A 20528-nucleotide genomic window follows, 5' to 3' on the forward strand; every position below is an offset into this window, starting at 1 on the left:
TCTCGCTCTGCCCTTGAACCAGCCACCCGAAACAATCAAACTTTTTCTCTCGTGTAAAATGGCCTCCGGGATGCGGCTCTTGGCCGTGCGTTACGCGTCGTTCCCCCAGCTACTACTACACTATCTTTCTTGAGGAGAGAAAGGAAAGGAACGGAATGGGGATGGGGCATCAACCCGGGCCCACCGCGATGGCGGGTTGGTTGGAGGTTTGTGATATGAAATAAAAACCACTTTTTGGCATTTCTGCAAAATTACGTGCCAAATTGAGTGACTTCGTGTGAAACGCTCCTGCTGCTGCTGCTGCTGGCTGCTGTTGTGGCAGTGCCTGCTGGGTCAGGGCCTGCTTGTGCTTTCAAGTTTGATCAAAAACGCAGATACGCTGACACGATGCCGCCTACTGATGCGCCTTGCCTGGGGCGCAGTGAGCGGGGTTTGCGCTTCCATCTCGCGGTACAAGATGGCGCTCGCGCAGCGTGATAATGCAGTGAAATTATGGTGAAAGTTTGCGAGAGGAAGCAACTGTGTACATTATTATTAGCTTTCGTTACACCTGCCTGCTGTAACCGCCATTGCTGCCACCGACTGACGTGCTCTCCTTCTCTCCCTCTCTCTCTCTCTCTCTCTCTCTCTCTCTCTCTCTCTCTCTCTCTCTCTCTCTCTCTCTCTCTCTCTCTCTCTCTCTCTCTCTCTCTCTCTCTCTCTATCTCTCTCTCTCTCCCTCTCGCTCGACAGTACAGAAGCTGTTGACATAACCTGACATCGAGATAGACATCGCACTGTGTGTGGGTGTGAGTCTGCTACGTCGTTCTAGTTCGTTTTTGCACCTCCTTCTTTTTCTTATCTCTCTATTTATGTCGGCCGTTCTGAATCAGTTTGCATAAAGTTGGCGCGCGCCCCCTTCGCTGCACACGTAACTGCAGATCGTACCATTTTTCACCCATTTGTGAATGAAAAATGGCTGTCGTAACATTCTATGAATGGTGATGGTGGTGGCTGGTAGTGTGAACATACACGATGGGATGTCGGAAACTGTGTTTGCCTTATCGTGTTGCATCGTTGATATGAAAAAACATCATTTCGCTGGAGATACTGCAACGTGTTTGGAAGAAGGGATGGTTTCAGGTAGTTGAATGCTTCATATCTATACAAAATATTTTATATTACTGATTATGGTCTTCGTATTTAGCGTTCAAACCACTTCTCGTTCGTGCGCTAGCTTGAACTATTTTTGAAAGGTTCTATAAATATCAAAACAAGTACCGTCGACTTACACAAAGCAAAACAGGATGATGAATTAGCGAAAAATGGATACCCTACGGCTATGGCTTACGATAGGCGTTCCGATTATCTCGTCCGCAAAGAACTCACTCGCTCGTTCGCCCGCTTTCGCTTGCTAGCGCTCGATCAAAGGCCGTACTCCTTCGGGACACAATGGGCTGGCATAATCGAAATAATCCAATCTACACAACATTCCTATCGCGGCACCGGCCTCGGGTGAAAGGAATTTGGTCTGATTGACTGACTGCCGCTCATCAAATTCATCAAACACCGCCGCTCCCGCCGTTTGTTTGTGCCTGTTGCCGGGCACATCCGGATCAGAGGGTCAGACACTCGTGTTCGGTGTCAGGTGGGACGGGAAAAGCTCTGCACAAAAGGATAAAGGAGGGGGGGGAGGACAAGTTGCCGCATTCAATCATCCGATTCCCGGCGGATCTTAGCCACTGGAATCGCTGGATTTCGGATTGTTTTCCAACAGTTAGTCGGACTCTGATTAGATTTTGCCATTGCTTCTGTTTACCTTGTGCGTCCCGTTGCATCGAATCGGTAAGTCAGTTGGAGCCATCAGTTTTGTACGTGTGTTTGTGTGTTTGTTTTTGTATGAAAAAAAGAGACAGGAACAGACTAAATTTCCCCCCTTTTTTCTACCCATTGACGCTGACAATAGAACAAACATTCCATTTCCGTTGATCCATGCGCGCGCGATAGCTTAAAGCTCTGATTCGCCACCGCGGTTATTGCATGCTCCAAGTGAAAAGGTTACTGCAAAGGCCACACACCACTGACACTCGCCACATTCTCGTCATCGTCCGAAATCTGCCAAATGACGTCGCGTCGACTGTGCTTTGATGTGTATGGTTTTGACATGCACGTGACACGTGGCCTTTCACTGGTGCTGACGCTTTATATCCTGACCCCGGTATTTTTTTTTTTTTGTTATTATTTAACGTGTCATCGTATTTGCTCTCGTGTTCACATGCTACACATCGCAAACACGCTCCCGCTGTTCGTTGACTTTATGTTTTTTTTTTCTTTCATTTTTGCATCGCAACAAAGCAAATATTTGGCGACATTGCGTTGGAACATGACACTGGCCGCGCGGTGTACATTGCCTGATAAATTCAATGCACCAGCCGGATTACCAACAGCAGTAGCGGCAGCCGTAGCATCATGTGCTGATGAATTCTTCTTTTTACCATCAGTTGACCCCTGGTCCGTCTCCTCACCCCCCGGGGGGATCGTCATCATCATCCCGATTGCTACCGAATGCTGTTTGGTTAGTCCCCTTAATGGAGATTGGTGTCAGGGTTCAGATCATTTGTCTGATGGGAGAGGAGGGTCAAGTTGTTTTTTTTTCCCATCCTACCGACGCTGCCACTCGTTGTTGAGTAAATTGTTTTCTCTGTCCATCCGTCGGAAAACATCCCGTTGTTTGGCACCAAAAACACTGGCAATGAATTTGGATAGGAGCAGTGCTCGCTCGACGGCTATTCGAGCAACAATCAGATTTTCGAACCTCACTTTGTTTACTCGAGATAATTGGATGAAAGCGTTTGTTTCATCGTCTAAACCATGCAATATGTTGCTCATTTAGTCAAATGGGAGACGCTTTTATTAGCAAAGTATTGCAAAGTTTGTACTGAATAACTCCATCATTCCAGTCATGTAGCGAACGTAGCTGCAAACACGCATCAGCGCATACTAGATTGCTCTATTCATTGGACTCACCATTGCAGATGAGATGAAGTAACGTAAGCTGTTGTTTGCTTACTGGCTAAGCTAGATCCAATGTGGCGCCAAAGACAAAGGAACGACAAAACCATAAGACAGCGAACCAACCATGAGACATTAAGCATGTGAAGCATAAATTAAATCAACACAACAGCGACACAGCATTTGCGTTAGCTGCTGCGGAGATGCCATGAGTAATGGAGCTTTTCCACCATGAAAGGATAACGCCACGACAATAATGACGATGATCGAGTGTAACACAAATGCGTCTCGCTCTTCCACGGTAGTGTGTTTCTGTGTGATAAAAAATTACGTATGTGCTCTAGTTTCGGTTGACGAAGGTTGACGAACGATACGAAGTAGAAGATGATGAAAATACTTCTCAGACACAACGCGACGACTAGGGGAGGGCTTTGTTCCCGTTGTTGTTGCTTTACCCGGTGATTGATGTGTTATAACACGATTTTTATAATGTTTTACTAATCAAAGAACGTTTGCATTTTTCTGTCACGTTTACTCTAAGATTTTCCACCTTTCTACGGCACTTCTCGGCGTTAGATTTCCCCAAACATGTTCCCACAAAGTTTACTAAAGACTTGAAATCATACCATTCGAGCACCGACCGACTTCCAGTTCCAGTTACTTCCAACTACGTGACTATGAAAATGTTACATCGGATTTACAACTCACCATCACTCCACTAAACCAACTACCAGCGCCCGACCAGCTGGCCCCGGGTGTGCTTGTGCAGCGCACCATTAACCCACCATCCCCCCCCCCCCCCCCCGAAAGGGGATTTTCATGAGGCACGGCCGTACACATTCCAAAATCCCTGACGAACGGGCAAATAGTTGGCCTAGAAGCGGTTTGCCACTTACACTGGCCCTCACCAGCAGCAGCAGCAGCAGCAGCAGCATCATCTCTCGGCGACCTTCCGACCAGTACCGACGGTTACGACAGTTCAACGATCATCCTGGGAGCTGGTTCGGTATCATTATCGTGTTTTTCAGCACCTTCCAACCCTTCGCTGGTGGTGGTGGTGGTGGTGGTGGTGGCGTCACCTCGACACCAAACAATCCTTCCGTTCCGGTTGCCATAACCCGCCGAACCAGGCAGCCAGTCAGCCTCCCTGGTGGCATCCCTAATTCAGAGTTACCTAACCTCGTTAAAAGAGGATCCCCGTCTCAGACTCTGACTCTCGGCGCCGGCATGCCTTTCGGGCCCGTGGACCTCGCGCTACGGTTGGGCAAGATGATTTTATCGATCCCACAGCAGTGGCAGCAGCATTGGCAGCACGGAACACACTATGCTACGGAGCATCAGCCGCTCACTCTTTCACACGGCAACTATTTTCCCTCGCTACGGAATCGCTGACGGTGGCGAACCTTTGATAACAACCAATCGACCAACGCCAACGTTCTCTCTGCTCATAGGCAAGGCCCCCGGCTTTTCAACAACTTGTACGCCCGTTCTACACCCGACTGGGTACGTTCGTTGAAGGTTTTTGTACTTGAGAAAGCCCGTACTCTACCGATGATGCCGATGGCGAGAGTATTGAAGAAAAACCTGTTTAATCTGTGCTACATAAAGACTTCGATCTTCGTGCCTGCCTTCACGGGGACACTGGCATGATGATGAGGCACGTGGCGATTCAAATTTCATTGCCGCTGGCTAGCTGGTAGCCTGGTGGTACTCCTTCCTACTACCAGCTACACTGCTTCTATCGAGCGAGGTCCTTTGGCACGAACGCGAGGATGATCTCGTTTGACCTTCGATTTCGTATAAGATTGTCAATCTCCTCAACTCTTGCCAACGGTTCCTGCCTTTCACTCGCTCGCGGAATGAGCGCACTTTGCTTTCACTGGCACTTTGGAATCCGCAATCCGAGATCATTAGGTTTTGTCCTTCGATTTTCTTTTGCAAGAGGAAGAAAGGAATTGGAAATGCACAGACGAGCTCACAAGCAACACCACAAATAAAGAGAAGGGACATTGTGTTGGAGAATAGTTCATCGGACACCAACTAGCCGGCGCAATCAGCCTTTCGGCAGTAGGGTGGCTCCATTACCGGAAGGCTGCCTTGTTGCCATTGTGTTCGAAAACAAGGTTTCCCGTTGTCATTGTGAGCTACTTTCCTTCCGGTGGTGGCAATGATCATACAGCACGGCGAAAACTACGTTTGCATTATTCATTCGAAGCCTTATTTCGGCGTTTTTCATCTCGGCATCGCGTTACGTCATACCGAGGGGGGAGGGAGGCAGTGTTTATTGTGCCGGACCGGAGTGTCCATGTGTTTGGGACTAATCAAGACATACGGCGGCATGCGGTGGTTTGCCGCCTCCATGAAATGAACCCCCATTTACGCCGTCAGTTTCCGCCAATCAGTACGTTGTTTGTTGGCCGAGCCACTCCGTTCTCTGGATGCTACGATGACGACGAAGCGACAATCAAGTGCCTCCCGAGAACGATCCTGGAGCAGGGGGCTCACGGTACGACGAAATTTAATATACACACGATAGGAAACACAGTTGGCCAAGAAAGCGCACCATTACTTGTCTGCCCGTATATTGAATCGAGTAGCGAACGATCCCGGAAAACCATGGCCTGCTAGTGAGATGAAATAAATAACACGCCGATGGCAAAACTACGGTGTGCCGTTTGGATCCTCCCACGGGACGAAAGGAAAGCGCAAAAAAACTGTCCAATAATGTTGTAAGGGGTTTTGGGGGTGTGAAAAACGACGGCATGCCACTGATGAGTAGCGTCTCTCTGCGGTGCCGCTGCGGTGGCGCTGGTGAGCATATTTTTGTGGCCAAACAAGCGAATACCACACACAGGCAGTCAGTCTCATTAGTGGGGCGGCCAGAAACACACCCGGATCCCGGTGGTGGAAAGACGTGAACAACGGGCGGGACTAGGCCACTGTGTAGCGTGGAAATGATAATAAAACATCATCCTGGAAAGGGGGGAAACATTTTATGGGCCGTACTGAACACCACGGTTCACGGTATTCCTTGTCACAGGGCCAATTATTTGTGGAGCCCCTAAAGCAAGTTAATTTAGTGGCAAATAGACGCCGACCGGAGTCTGTTGGTGGGAATAATTTAAGAGTACAAGTAAATAATTGGGTAACTTCCTCGATCGTCCCCGGGAGCGATCAAATTCTACGAAATACTACCTTAAATAACTCAATGTGTTGCTAACACCAAACAATGTTAAAAGCCCATGAGCTACAGATTCACAATATTACAATTGAATTTCCGATTATTCACGAGTCGAATCGAATGTGGTGTAGCGAGAGTGTTGGGTCCAGATTTACATAGAATACCGTATTCTTTACGATTCGTAGCATTCCACAAAACTGCTCCTCATGCGGTATTTCATATTTCGAAAACTCGTGCTCGTTCGTGCATACCTTGGAACCTTGGGTCAGTTCTTAAGGGATGACCAGTAAACACTGCTACTACTGCTTCGAGCTACAAATCCTTGCTCGCTTCTCGCAAAAAAATCAATCCGGAACAGCAACTCATCACGTACGTAGCGGGGTTGGTACGGAAGCCACAGAAATAAGAGGAACGTAGCTCAAAAATATATATATATATACATTCCTCACTCTCTTGTTCACCATAAGCAGTGCACCAGTGCAGGGAGACGTAACTAATACATTCCCCCTCCCCTCTGGCTTCTGTTATCTGTTGTCCCTCTCTGGACTGCCTGGACTACTAACTAGTTACGGAAACAGTGATTGCGACCGGCCACACCACTGTAGAGTATTCTCTAGTCCATCCATCCGATGCACTACTATTTCCTACAGCTGCTGTTAGCCTGCAACGCTTGTGGTATCACAAGCTAGTTATTATTTGTGTGAATACCAAAAACGAGAATAGCAGCATTGCATGGATCGATCACAAGTTGCACAAGATCAACGTACCAGAAACGATTCCATATCGGAACCCAGTATTTGGCAAGTGCACATCATCTGCGAATGATTCACCGGTCTACCGGTTTTGGATTGCCATTATTTGTTCACCACACCGGAACGTATGCTAGTTGCGGAAGCAGATGCTTTTGAAGAGATATCATCCCACATGCGGTGCCATGTGGTGCATCGGGGAGTCACTTCAGCCAGTAGTCTCTTATGACGCCTTCAAGAATCATGGTCGCAACATGGTTACTACTCTACTCTCTCAAACCAATGTGCATGTGTGTCGTTAAGCAACCAACCCGAGGCCTGCTCTGTTGACTTATCGCTGCAAGTTACTGCAACAACGTGTAAGCAGCTGCACAATGCAGAAATGGGAAAGGATGGATGGATGGATGGATGGATTGGGGCACTATCTGAAGCCAGCCAAGCGTAAGGTGAGTAAGGATTCCCTTCAGTCTGTTTCCTGAATTGATTGAGATGAAAAATGGGATTTGCCATTTCTCGAGAATCGCTCAATCGCCCTGGCTTATCCTGGAATGTTGCACAATAAATAGGATCGTTCGATAAATGCGGGAGAAAAGAAACGCATGGGCTGGGCAGACTTCCGAACCGAAAGCCTTTTTCGTAGTAGTGCCGAATCCATGTCCATGTCCGTGGGTTGATCCGTCGGACAGTGCATTCGAATGAAACGAACGAACTTCACCATCCGATTAGTGCTCCCGGTGCTTCCCGGCCCGTCTGTTCGTCCGGCCGGATTGTAATCTTCGAACCTGAGCAAACCAATTTCACAATAATCCCCCCAAATTCATGAGCATCATCCCGGAAGGCCAGCGTACCTGGTCGCGTGGTCGCCACCGTTTCGTGCGGCGATTGTGGCACAGAAATTGAAAAGAAAATTGGAATCCAAGCCGGCGTGGTGCTATCTCTTTGACATTTTCTCTTACACAAACTGCAACTGCAGAGAGAGAGAGAGAGAGAAAGAGAGAGAAAGCGTCCATTTCCAACTTCCATCGCTCGGATCGGTCGCTGTCAGGATACAAATTGACAACATACTCAGAAATCATAGCCGCAACCGTCTCCATGCCGCCACACCATTGGTTCCTCAAACTCCTCAACACCGGCAACAGGCCACGCGAGAAGAAGTTCACGCGAGTGGAACGGTGCGCGAAGCAGCAACAACCAGCAAAAAATAACAACAACAAAAAATCATCATTTCATCGCAGGAACGCGCCGAACAGATGGCGCGAAGGAAGCAAAGCCCGACGTGCAAGGGGTCCCAGGTAGACGCACCTGTTTGCCCTGGGGGCGCGTACGCGTTGTCACTAGCGAGCGCGCTCCGATCGTGGTGCTAGTCGCGACTAAGGTGACACAAACATGTGACACTCGCGGCGCGCAAATCTGACCACCGTTCGCGATGAGATTGATGAGATTAACGTGACATTCCGGAACTAGCAAAACCTACGCGCTACATTGAAATTTGCTTTCGTTGTTTACGTAGCGAGTAAACATTCCTTTCCTTGGACACGCTTGACTCGCATTTGGAAGCTCAAAATTAATATGTTTTTGATTGGACTTTTGATTGGTTGTTTTCTTTTTATCACAAGCACGAAGGACGGTATCTTATATCGGAGTGAAAATGTCGGAGACCGATTCTTCCTTTTTCCCATAGTGCCACTTCACCGGACGCTGACAAGCGAATCGAATTCGGTGCAAATCCTCCAGAGCGTCGAGCTCCGTTGCGAACAAGTCAAGTGGCACTTCCACGGTACACACCTAGCCGTCGACGGCGATGGCGCTTGCCGGAGGCGGAGAGAGGGGATTGGATTATTTTTAAACAGCTTCACGCACTGTCCAAAGAGCCCGGAGCCCGGAACGATGGACGACCCCCGTTTGGCCAGGGTCTGGGCTGAGTGTGGGTCTTCGGGAGGGAGGGTACGGTTGGTGGCCACGCCATGAATCGCTTTGGAAAGAGTTTTATTTAGTGCTAAAAATAAAGTCTAATGGGGTTTGATCTTTTTATAGCACGACTTTCTCCCTCTCATTCTTTCGCACAAATACACTCGCGCGGGCACTCTCTCTCCCTCTCTCGCTCGCTTCTCTTGCTCTCTCTCACACTGTGGCAATCACTTTTGGCTTAGAGTGGGACAAGAGCGTCGTTATCGGATGTGGCTAGCCAGCAGCAGCGCGCTCACCAGCGTTTGTTTGCTGTACCGTCCAGCGGCCGAACACAATCACACCTGGGTGTCCTGGCACACACCGGAAGGCACTCCCCTAATGTCCCACACACCAAAAAACACACACAATTGGGCGCGTCCGTGGTGTAGAGCTACCGGATAATCAATCGATGATGATGATGATGATGGGTTCCTTTCACTGCTGCGCTCGATTCCACTCCCCAAGTAACGACGACTTTGCCGGAGACACGACACCAATAAGCCATATACCGAGCGAACCCCTCAATAGCAACAGAAGGTCAAAGCGGTCAATGGACTACCAACCACCCTCGCTGGAATGTGATCGTTTTTGGAACAATCACCATCACCAACCGTGGATGGCGGTCAGAAACATGAAGACCTCCCTCTCGTCTCTTCCCCTTAGCACAGCCAGCAACAGTGCCAATGACGAACGCTCCCGAACGCCGTGGAGTCCACTCGAAGGGCCACGCTACGCGAAAACGCCGGTAAACCGTGGGACTAGGGCCGGAAACCCGGGATAAGGATCGAACCTCACTTGATCCTTGAGCGAAAGCGCCCGGGCGCCATCCATCCGAACATCCGAACAGCAATCTGAAACCAACGAACCCACTTGTCCCGTTCGGTTCGACGCACACAGAGAGAAAGGACCGCGCGGATAAGAAGATTGTGGTCAAGATGAGGAGAGCCGGCGACGACCATGAGTCCCAACCAGTGCGTAGTGGTCGTAGTCTTGTCTTTGTGGTCCTGATAGTGGAGCTCATTTGCATGAATATTCAGCCAACGTTTCGTGTCTGAATGAAGAAGCGCTAAAGATAAGGCCCGGGCTCTCGGACTATCATTGATTTATGTCACTCTGGCGGTGCGTTAGTTTGTTGGAAAGAGGGCGCCGGTGGTGCGGTGATGATAAGTATGCAAATTTTTATAACTCACTTAAGCGAACGAGCAAACTCACTCGGAGGAAATCTATTTTCCACCGTTCACCGTTGTAATGTAAGTTTGCAAGGCTACGATTTATGACGTTGGATAACGGATATCGCACCGAGTACACCGTGCTGTACATCCGCTAAATGGGGGTTTTTGTTCCCAGTTTTGAGTTCCCAGTGAGACAAAACGGACGCATGTCGGGCCACACTAAATCAGCAATAAGTCAAAGCTCAATGCTACAACCAGCGGCGCAACACAGGCCTGCCGTGGGGCTGTGGTAGGGAACGAATCTCGAATCATTTTGTTTTTCGGCTTACCCACGCTTTCCCGGAGAGTTTAATGGGCCATTTGTAGACAGGCCCCTTACCACGAGACGACCATCATCACCACCACCACGAACACGGACGGCGACACCCGTTGACAGATGAAATCGCACTGGGAAAACCGTTCTTTTGATGAGGGATCGGAACATGCCACCCGAGGAACAGCAAAAGGGTTCGGTTGACGTCATTTATTGTGCGTCCCCGTCCTCCCCCCCAAAAAAACACCCTTCCGGACCTACCGGAGGTCACCAACCGGTCTCAAAAAAGGCGAAGAAACAAAAGATGTTCGACGAGACGGACGACATTCTCGAACTAATTTGCTCTTTGGTGAATCTTCCAAACTTCTTCTGCTTCTGCTTCTCTCTGCTGCTCTCGAGCCCGCTTCGGCAGTTGTTGTTTTCTAGCTCGATGCCGCTCGATCCACCACCCCGTAAGAGGTTAGATTTGCCTGGTAAAGATTATCATAATAATGATGATGGGTGGTGATGGTGTCCCTTCTTGTCTGGAAGATTTGTAGACAGGCCATGTAAAGGCCAAGCCGGGCCAAATCCGAAAGCCGAGAACCGCAAGCGGTTGAGGGCTTTCTTGGGTTCGCTCCATGATCCAGACAAGACACCGACCGGCATTATGTATGTTCTTAACCAATGCTCTCCTATCGAATGGCTCTGGCTGTTGACAAAGTGAGTCTGTCCTAAGGGATAGGACAGATGTGGTGTCCTTCCCCATTGTTCCTGGTTCGTTCGTTGGTTTACGAGGAGAAAACTTTCACAAGAAACCAAACCCCGTCCCTTTTTTGAAACCTAACATCATTATCTTAAACCAGATGGCACGATGGTGTGTAAAGTGGTGACGTTTGTCTTCAAAATTAACGAATCGTCGACATTTGAACTCCCGTGACCGAGGTGCCTTCTTAAAGTGTCCTAAAACAAGTGCCGGGATGAGATTACTGTGCATCATCTGCTGCTGCATCGAACGACGGAGAAGCGCGATTTTAATGCTCATGGCATGGTGCCACCAATGTAGCGCCACTTCATTACACGCCAACTCGCAAATCACACGCAGCGAACGCCCTTTTTACAGCGCTACTGCAACTGCTGCAAAAGTTGTAAAATGTAAACCCTCTGGCCCCGGGTGGGGGTGCAGTGTTCCGAACGGTGTTGTGACCTCGTTCCAGCCAGCCGTGGCAGCATCATTCGGTGGAAAAGCATGTGAGCGCAAGGAGGTCTGAGGTAATCGTAAAGACTGGTTCGTGGAATAAATTTACGATGCACTGCACCATGCACTGCAGTAGGCGCTGCCAAAAGACATTAATGGTTACAAGTCAAATCAAACTCCCGTTACCGTTTTCTCCATGCCTCGATTGGCTACTTCGATGGTTGGTTGTTTAGTTGGTTGGTGCGTCAATGCTCCATTGAACCTGTTTGGAAAAATCGGTTTTATTGATTCACCAGAAGCCCCCGAGCCCCGGGGGTAGCACCGATATGGACGTGTTAATTTCCGGCAGAATTGGATGTGTTAATACGAAAAGCAAATTATTACCAGGGCCTCCCTCCCTCCCTCCTCCGTTCGTTCCCTTTTCGTAATGACGATGGCAGCGTAGGATGTCTTTTATGGCTCATTTGTACGCCGGTACCCACAGGCCGGCCGGACAATCAATAAATCAATCAAAATCCCTGCCTTTGCCATGGCCAACCCTTGTGCTGCAACACAGCACCTGCACACATACACTGCGCATATGACGGCACTCTAAACAAACACCAAAGCGACGGAACTGGATGGACGGGGCCGCGTACAAGCATTGTTTGCGTCCGTGCATTCTTGCTCTGGCCGTGAACCGACGGTGTGAACGGTCCGGAAGTAGAGGTTTTTGGACCTTTTGGCCCCTTCGCACCCCAAACACCTCCTCCCGCCTGCTTCAAACCATCCGGACAAGATTGCCATCGTAATCCATCATCGTAAAAATATTGTGTAATAAACATAACCTGCCGCCACTTAATGGTCTCTCCGGTGGTCAGTGCACCAGTTGCCAGCAGCCACTGGCTGTGGTCGAATGTGTGACCGGAATCCATCCGGAACCTCCGACCATTGGGTTGTGGGTCCTGCGAGCCAGAGACGACGAGCAAACCATCATCGTGCTGCTGGCAAGGATAATGTGTTTATCAAACATTTCGTCTGCTTGTTTTTTCGACTCCCTCTCCCTTTTGCACAGGGCAAGGTCGGCCAAACCCATTGGTGGATCACTAAGAACGAGTTGGCTTAACGCAAGAGCGTTCGATCAAATGATAAGCGGCGCGTCATAAGTAAGAGAAAGAGAGGCAGAATGGGAGAGAGAGATAGAGAGCAAAAAATGGAAAACTTCGTGGAAGGCAGAAAAGAATAAAGTAGGGTCAGCAACCATTTCGGTGTTGTTTTTTTTCTTCTCATTCTCATTTCTTGCTTGTTCTCCCAGCGCTGCTGCTTAAACAAAGCTCCATCATAATTTGAATTCTCATGAGGGGCCCGCATTATTGCCGCTTGTTTTTACTCGTTACGTCGTTAATGTTATATAATGTGAAGCGGCATCGTTTTGATCAATTTAATTCGAGCAGGGCTCCCGGGTTTACGGGGAAACGCGGTGCCGGTGACCTCGAACCGACGGAATTACGTTCGGTAACAACGCGCTATAAATTGTGTAACCAACCACCGCAAGTACCATATTCCCCTCACTGGTGTATAACTTCATTCGTTTTAACCTGCTTTCTGTAATCGAATTTATCGCCTCAGATTGAAAGGCGAAAGAAATATTCCTCCACTAAAATGCCGCTCGCCAAGTGAAACGGACCATGCGCCTCCATCGTAGCAAAATACTTTCAGCAACGAACAGGAAAAAATACTTTTCCCCCCTTACCCCGAACCGCCTTTTGATAAGAATTCCAATGGTAACGACGGGTCGCTTATCGAAAAACAATTACTTGAATATTAATGCGTAGAAATATAATGCAGTGGATTGAGCTGACAATCCGGCTTCAAATTCCTGCATCATTGCTCCTGTTGCTAGCAACCAAACCGTCCACATGCTGCCACGAATCACATTCGACGATGCGTACCCACGAGTGTTCTGTTGCGTAGTTACGCTACGCAGTAATGTTCATATCAGCAATACAGTTTTGATTGCTGATTTATTCATTTATTCCACTGTGTCCGCTTCGATTCTCGAAAGATGCTGATACGCAGGGGGAAAAAGCGACCCAAAAGCACGGCCACTGTCCGATTGTTCGGTTCAATCGATGTCAAGGATGAAGCACATATTATGGCTGAGCATGCATGCCGGCTTCCTTTAATGCTAAATCGATGAATTTATCTGGCTGCTTGGACCCGTACGAGCATTCCCCTTTGCGGCAGTCACCGACCGATTCTGTTCTCGCCCATTGCTTCGATTGCCTTATCGAAAAAGAAAGTTCTTAGATAATAAAAAGTTCAGCTTTAAAAACTGTGCGCTCTCTGCGGACTACGACGCTGGTGGTGGAGTTGTGGAGCCCAGCGAGCTACAATTAGTGCCCACCAGCACCCAACAGCAGCGAGAAATCTCCACCGACGAGTGCTGCCAGTAGAAACTTCGCTAACGAAGTACCATAGTCACTACTGCACTACAAAAGTGTCATCCACTTAATCAATAACTTTGTGACTTTGGGTGGGCTGAAGGTCGGCCCTAGCGGCTGGTTATGGCGGCTAAAAGATATGTCTCCCGCGGGCCCCGCGAAAGGCGAAGGCATTCCCCATATTGTTTTCCTTCCGTTTGCTCGCTGGAAACTTTTGCTGTGCAATAAGGATGCATCCTGCTGCTGCTGCTGCTGCTGCTGCTGCTGATCCGCGTAAGAAACTCTTTTGAAGTAATCCTTCCCCACCGACAACAACCCACAACTGGGCCGCTGGTATCACAAAAACTCGAGTGCATCGCCTGGGGGTTGAGAGGTGAATAAAGAAGGTTGGGCGCCATTTCCTTGCTCCTTTTTAATAGCCGCTGAAGGCAACGTAGCACAAAGTTTTGCTTTTTATTTCTTTTTTTTTTTGTGCTCCCTCGCTAAAGTCTAAAACTCCCCTTACGATGCGGGCTGTGATTTCTTTTATGTTGTGCAGATTCAATAAACTTTCATCCAGTGTTGGGGCGCGCACCATCCTCACGGTGCAGTGGAAATTGAAGGCAACCAGCTAACGAAAGAGAAAAGGGACGGTCCGGAGCGCCAACCGAACTTTTTAGCGCTATTTATTAAATTATTTTGTACTCCAGGAAAATCCTGCAGCGAAGCACCTAGCACCATCGGACACCGGTCTCAGGGAATGCTTTTACAGTTCTTGCTGAATTTTACATCCGATTCAGATCGGGCAATCGTTCGCATAAACTAAATACTGTTTCAGTTAAAGCCCGAGCGAACGCTACCGAGCTTCCGAGCTAATGCCCCAGAGTACAGTGACTGCGAGTTCCCCTTATTGAGCGGTGCAAGAAAAGCAATAAAGATAACTCATGCAGCTAACAAAAAAAAACGCTTTCTCTCGCGCACACCCACGTTACAAACAAGATAAAACCAACCACTGGTGCTGTTTCTTTCGTGTTTCTTCCTATTTTCTTTTTTTGTTTCCGAGTTTCAGACCATTCTCCTTACTTTTTTACAAGCTCAACCAAAAAAAACACACCGTACACCAAGCGAAAGCGGGGTTGCCTTTGGCGGCTACTGGGCGCAAGGATCTTTTCATCTTCCGTTTCCCGTTGAATCGATTTCACCGATCGAAAAATTCGAATTTAATGCCTGAACAAAGCTGACGGCTTTAAAGGCGGGGCAACGATGCCTAAAACGAAGGGAATCTCTGTCGGATTTGCGTCACAACCTATCCGTCACACTTCCGCCACAAAACCACAAACCGCGCACGCCACGGTTAATGGGCGAATGTGTTCATTCCGAAAGCACCATTTGCGCACACCCTTTGTGTGCACCATTCAGCTGCTGTGGCGGGAAAAGTTAATTGTTCCACATTGTTGCCACAGAAACCGGTATTGTGTTTCAGTTGGTTTATTACGCAATAGAAGAAGAAGAACAAAAACGGCAAATCAAACCATCGACCAACGTGGTGCGTAAAATGACGATCATTCCACGATTGCCCGAGCTGCCATAAACTGGACGAATGCAAATACCGATTGGACGATGATAAAGAACGGTTAATCGAATTCAATCGAACACAGCGCAAAACAGTAACTCGACGATGCGGACATTCGTGCCAGCCAGTGCCAACATTAAACAACAAACACTCACTCGCTGCTGTTCCGCACCAATTTCCGTCCCACTATTTTTTTTTTTTGTTACCTATTGAATCGTGATTGTGCGAAATTGCCTGTCCATAAATTGATTGCCTACCGCCTGGGTGTCCGTTGGCGTTTGCGGATGCGAAAGGACACGTGCCGGCTTTTTGATTAACTTCCGTCACGATCGAATCGCCACCGTTGGCAGGCTGATTGCAGTATTTGAATATTTGTAAAAGGGGAACGGGAACCTTTTTTGTTGATTTAAAGCGCAAATGACTTTGCGTGCGAGCGAGTATTGCGTTCGAAGCACATGAGCTTTGATTTGAATTCGTCTGGAGTGTTGCTCTATCGTATCATTCCTTTTCCCCCCTTGAGTGTCCACAGCACTGAAGCGCACTCAGCTCAAGTGGTTGCTGCTGAGATTTTTCGGAAATAAAACTGGACCCACTGATGACCCCTCCCCTGGATTCAGTGGAGTGTGCACTCATTACGGGTACGGGCATCCTTACGCTCACATTTTTATGATTTGGGCGGACAGATAAGATTGTTCCGAAAATACAAATCGTCTCATTGCTGTCCGGGCGCGCACTACACGCCGTGGTGGCCACACACCACGCGCAGCATACTGATGCTCTGTGTCCCTTGGTGTTACACCCATGAACGGGACCGAAAAGGACCGGTGGGGGAACATCATAGTTTGACCTTGTTTCGACATCGGCCCCAGGAGCCTGCGGCATATCCTGACCTACAGCCGCCGAGCATCGTTACGCCGCGCACACCCAGAACCCAGACGCGCCCCATTCTCATTATCTACGTCTTTATCACCGCCCCCACGTTCGCTTGCGGGCGTTACTCCTACATTTGTGGACCAACAATCTAGCAGCCACAGCAGCAGTAGCAATGGCAGAGCAAGCGAAAGAGCTGCTCTTTCTGGACGATTGAACGATACCTTTATCCTCGGGTGCACCCACAGCAGCTCAAGCTTTAGCGCGTTGAGGCGTCTACAAGAGAAAGGGCCACGCTTGCTCTCTGCTGCAATACACTCCAAGCACCAGTCCGCCATGATAACGAGCCTTCTGCCCTCCCGAAAGCAGTACCCGATCGCTTGACATTTCGCCATTTTTGCCACGGCGTTCGGCCGTTCTTCTACCATTCTTCTTAGTTATCAGCTGATCTTATGGTACGGTGCTTGGCTCTGGGGAAAACCATCGTAAGCTGGCTAACTAGCTGGCCAGCTAACGGACCCAAAGCCGCCGGTCTACTCCATACTAATCACTAAGGGTCGGCTAAGTGAATGTTTGGCTCCCTTCCCATTCCGTTCCTTCATTTTTCCAGCGCAGAATGGCGGCTTTCATTATGAATTTTCATTTCGTCTATTACCCGGGCACTGGCCGGAGTGCTCTCAACGCGGTGTTTCATGCTCAATTGGCTTTGTTGGCGAATGGCACACCATAGCAGGCGGGGAAGTCGTCGCCAGAGCCCAGTGTCACGGTCGACTTTGCTAATTGTAACACGACACTCGACCAAAAACCATGTGTAGCTACAGCTTTCAGAGCCTGCTTTTGTTCGAACAGAACCACCGCCACCAGCAGTGGTGGTTTCGTATGTTCGGAAAACACGGAACAATACTGCGATACTGAGTGAAAGTACGTTCATAAGCCAGATGGCGATGTTTGTCACCGACATCGCCCATCGACGGTATCACAATTTGTATCACATTTCCCGTCCCAGGTACCACGGATACTACCAGTCCCAGTTTAAGATGCCACCAGGTAGCAGGTGAACAATACCATTAACCCAAAAAGGAACGGACCTTTTACCAAACCCAGACGTGCGCCGCCCTGAAGGTTAGGATTTGTCGAGCTTCTTTTCCCTCTCCTTTTTTATCTGTTTTTCTTCTTTTTCTAGCGGCATGAATTCCACCACCATCTGTGGCTCTGTTGTGGGTGGTCTGAAAACAGAAATCGAAGAGAAAATTCACCTTTCTGTTCCGTATCCTTTCGATACGATGCTCCCGGTTGCTCGACGCCGTGTACGCCGGTGACTAACGACGGAAGGTTCGTTCCCGTTCGTTGCTCCGCACCAAGATGTCACTTTACACTGCACCCGGAACCGGATCCGGATCAGAATCACTTCGGATGTGGAACCGCGTTACACCGCCAGCCACCACCAACTCCGCGATTTGTGCTCCAGCCTTCCAGCTTCTGGTCGATAATTGTTGAATATTTGATGCTTTATTTCGTTTCGAATTTCTTCGGCAATCACTCTCACCCACCACCTTCACTGGTTTGACCTTTTGCGCTTTGCAGCAGAGCACTTGCCAAATCCACTTGCCACTGGAGAGGAGAGGGGGAGGGCCCTCGGTACAGGGTTGTTGTTATTAAGATTTAATTCTTCTCAACTTCTTCACAAACTTCCCTCCCACCGGAACCTATCGGTGGGGGCCGTTGGTTGGGCGATGCTGTTTGCGTCGTTGAGGCAATCTCATCGCTCACTCACTTTATCATCGTGCACACGCACATACACGCTCACTGTGACACACAATTGAAGCACAACCGAATTTTATGCTTTAAGAGAAAGCCCCCAACAACACCGCTCCGCTGCTCCGGTACACCTTGGTATCTTGGGCACACTTTCTGGTGGCCAACATTTGTTTACCCAACATTTTGTTACTGTCGCGCCCGGCCTGCAGGACGTGGTTGACTCGAGACGAACAAAACACACCGTGCCGTGCAACACGAATTCATCTTTCCATTTGGGGCACTATCGCACGGATATTCTGCACTAATCAATCAATGCGTAACCACACGACGGGAACCACTACACCAGGACCAGGACACGGTTCCGGTGTTCGCCGGTGTCCTCTAATGCTACAGCCACACGCGCACACGCATCTTGTGTTGAAGAAACTGTTTTTTTTTTTTTTAATTCGTTGGAAATAGCACTTCACGCCACCGAGAGATCACCTTCGTGAGCGGAGGGTTCACTACAGCACGCAAATCGCATCCAGTGCAGCAGGACCAATGGCCGGCGGGTGGCTGGTGGGTTGTACGGGGTAAACACACCGAACAGGAGGAACCACAACTTTCACCCAAAAGTTTGTGAATGTTTCATTCGCCCCTGCCTGTCCCCTGCGGCTGCGATGCGCTTGTGTGGGGTTGTTGAGGAGGGGGTGGGTTATGGAAAACACACACCAGAGTGTTCTTTTCCTTTTTCTTCTTCGTTTCCTGTTTTTTTTTTTTGGGCCAATTTCCTCTTGCCAACCGCGCTGGCTCGACGTCACTCGACGAACCGATGCTGAACGTCACTGAAATCGAACTGATGGCCAAGCGCCACCAAGCGCATCATCTCAAGCCTTTTGTGTGGGGAGGAAAACTCGTGCCCGAGATCTCATTCTCTCGGTCGCCCCTTTTTACAGCAGCTCGCTCCACAGCGCCAGCATGTCGCACCGTGGGAGTCGGTAGCAGCTGCTCGCTTTGGGGCGAGAATTTTCCTTCCTTTCGGTGGGTTCGGTTGGGCGAACTGGAGCGTATCTTTTGGCTGAGCACAGGGACGCTCACAGACGAGCCGAACCGAGCGGAGCGAGCAAGCGAGCGAGCAAGCGAGCGAGCGAACGAACGTGACCAGTCTGCTCTCGACGGATGTAAAAAGGTTGAGCACGAGAGCGAACCTCGTGTGTTGTTCTCTGCGGTGTTAGTACTCGATTAGGGGGGGCAGGTGGTTGCCAAAACTGCTCGAAAACAGCTGAACACTAACACTATGCTAGTGGAAAAGGACTAAATCCCTAGAGAAGCCCCGAGGATACTGAGCGTTACGAACGATCGAGCACACAAGCGAGGGTTCTCTTTTAACACTTTTTAGTTGTTTTATATTTGCTGCTGCTGCTCCTGGAGCAAAAAAGTAACAGTAGAGAGCTCGGTCAATCGCTCCGTAAGCTTCCCCTTTCCAAAAAAAATACCAAAACCATTCATGTGATTAACCGCCCACCCACCGCCTACTGCGCCTCTGCACAATCCTAGACGGTAGCACAAAAGAAAAGCAAACTGCAAAAAATATGCAGTAGGCACAGGCTGGGAAGACGCACGCCAACCGTGGCGGTCTGGTGGTTTTGCGCTTCGTTAGAAATGTTCCGCTTGGAGTCGTTTCAAATTTCGCGACTGTTTTCGCGGAAAAGGCTAACATCCGCCGAAACACGCCATCTGGCGGATGAGTTGAAGACGTGTTGTGGTATATTTTTGGATCCAACCATACGATCGCCCAACATTCAAGGCGCCAAGGCACAGAAGGTAAACCAGCGAAACGCCGAGCCTTCTAGACCGGGACCGGGTAGTAATGGGATTCCGTGTTAACGTATCGTGTTTACTCCCAGATACTGCGCACCCTGGTGCGACGATCCCGGCGTGACATACTGCAGCACATCCCCGAACGGGACGCCATTCTCGAGTGTTCCCTTATTCTGGTGCAAAACTATGTGGCCCATCTGCAGCTCCGCCGTCGGGCACGACGGCCCCCGTTCGCCCACGCCAAAACACTCTTCCAAGCCATTCTCGATATGCTGATACCGGAGCAGCAGAACGAAGTGATCGACATCATACTGGGCTTTCTGCAGCAGGAAAACCTCTGGAAGGTGGAGTTCATATGCGTGGAGATACTGCAGTTCGTGCTCGAGTGTCAATCCCCGGCCGCCCTGCTACTCGCGAAGCTTATCGACCACGTCGAACAGTGTTTGGCCCGTTCGGACATCGACCAGGTACGGCACGTGCTGGCAGTATTGCAGAACATTATCGAGCCACCGCACTGGCAGATGACGGATTACTCCGAGCTGGCAAAGCTTCTCCGCTTCTACCATACGAGCGTCTTCATCGGGACGACCCGCAA

General features: G+C 49.4%; 2 protein-coding genes across 8 annotated transcripts in view; one reads left to right on the forward strand and one right to left on the reverse strand.

Moving 5' to 3' along the window:
• Nucleotides 1-18868, reverse strand: part of LOC126571213 (uncharacterized) — a 117001-nt gene extending 98133 nt beyond the window's left edge. For all 3 annotated transcript variants that reach the window (XR_007607867.1, XR_007607866.1, XM_050229539.1), the window contains exon 1: nt 17632-18868. The gene's annotated coding sequence lies outside the window, so the exon portion shown is untranslated. The remainder of the gene's footprint in view (nt 1-17631) is intronic.
• Nucleotides 1-20528, forward strand: part of LOC126571214 (uncharacterized) — a 165615-nt gene that overhangs the window by 113149 nt on the left and 31938 nt on the right. The gene's annotated exons all lie outside the window — the stretch shown is intronic.

The sequence above is a fragment of the Anopheles aquasalis genome, chromosome 2 (genome assembly GCF_943734665.1).
Source record: "Anopheles aquasalis chromosome 2, idAnoAquaMG_Q_19, whole genome shotgun sequence".
In the NCBI taxonomy this organism is placed as follows: Eukaryota; Metazoa; Arthropoda; class Insecta; order Diptera; family Culicidae; genus Anopheles; species Anopheles aquasalis.